We start from the raw sequence: 1352 nt of genomic DNA on the forward strand, positions 1-1352 counted from the left end.
GCTCAGAGAGCGTGATGGGGCGGGGCGGGGAGGCCGACGAGAGGGCCGGCCGCGCACTGACGTGTTCTACGCGCCCGCGAGGGCACCGCTGAGGGCAATGGACGGACATTAGGGAAGCGGATTCCCGCGCGAGAGCGTGAGGGCGTCAGAGCGAAATGGAGGCCGGGGGGTCGCGCGGGAGCGGGGCAGGGGTCGGGGGGGGGTTCTCCTGGTGCGCAGCTGCGGCGGCGGAGCCAATCACTGGGCGCAGCCCGTGCTCGCGCGAGGGTACAGTCGTGCGGGCGTGACGTCGGCGGTTGCCATGGAGAAGCCACTCGGTCGCCACCGCGAGCGGGCGACAGGAGCCGCAGGGTCGGAGCGTGGTTTTGAAGCCGCGTCTGCAGCCACCATGAGCGGCCGAAGTCGGGGTCGGAAGTCGTCCCGCGCCAAAAGCCGGGGCAAAGGCCGCGCCAAGGCCCGAGTCCGCCCCGCTCCTGACGACGCCCGCGCGAGCCGGACCCTCCACAGTGCCAGAGGCTCGGGGAGGAAGCCCAGGCGGTACAGGTGCAGGCTGGCGCGGGTTGGGGTGGCCAGGAAACCTCTGCGCCCGCGCCGCCCCGCCGGCCCCCCGGGGAGGAGGGCGCCTGCCGGCTCCCGCTGGATGTGGCCTCGCGCTCCGCGCCCGCGCTGTGGGGGACCGCGGGCAGGCCGCGACCAGACCCGGCCTGGGGAAGGTCCCGTCGCTCTCGGAGCGCCTGGCAACAGACACTGTCTTCGTGGGAACTGTGGGACCGTGGGAAGGCCTAAAAATGTCCCCCGCGTGGGAAATCGGCGTGGCCCTGTGGGGAAGAAGGCCCCAGAAGCTTGTAGCGCGGTGGGGAGGGGCCCTCAGGCGATAGCTGGTGGGAAGCTGAAGAAAGGGACATCCGCGGAGTGTGCCTCCGGCCAAGCGGCAGAGGAAAAGAAAGTGGAGAAGGATGCAGGGGTCAGCGCCCCTGGCCACAGATGGGAGCATGGATACGCTGGAGACCGTCCAGCTGAAGCTGGAGACCATGAACGCCCAAGCGGACAGGGCCTACCTTCGGCTCTCGCGCAAGTTTGGCCAGTTGCGACTGCACCACCTAGAGCGCAGAAACCTCCTCATCCAGAATATTCCAGGCTTCTGGGGGCAAGCTTTTCAAAACCACCCCCAGCTGGCGTCCTTTCTAAACAACCAAGATAAAGAGGTACTCAGCTACTTAAACAGCTTGGAGGTGGAAGAGCTTGGCCTCGCCAGATTAGGCTACAAAATCAAGTTCTACTTTGGGCGCAACCCTATTTCCAAAATAAGGTGCTTATAAAGGAGTATGGGTGCGGCCCTTCCGGCCAGGTCG

At 66.6% G+C, this 1352-nt stretch overlaps 1 pseudogene; it reads left to right on the plus strand.

The window, feature by feature from the left end:
* Positions 1 to 351: 351 nt before the first annotated feature.
* Positions 352 to 1345, plus strand: LOC119253938 (testis-specific Y-encoded-like protein 5; annotated as a pseudogene).
* Positions 1346 to 1352: the final 7 nt, after the last annotated feature.

This window comes from Talpa occidentalis, unplaced genomic scaffold (genome assembly GCF_014898055.3).
Source record: "Talpa occidentalis isolate TD23 unplaced genomic scaffold, MPIMG_talOcc4v2.1 talOcc4.2426, whole genome shotgun sequence".
Taxonomy (NCBI): domain Eukaryota; kingdom Metazoa; phylum Chordata; class Mammalia; order Eulipotyphla; family Talpidae; genus Talpa; species Talpa occidentalis.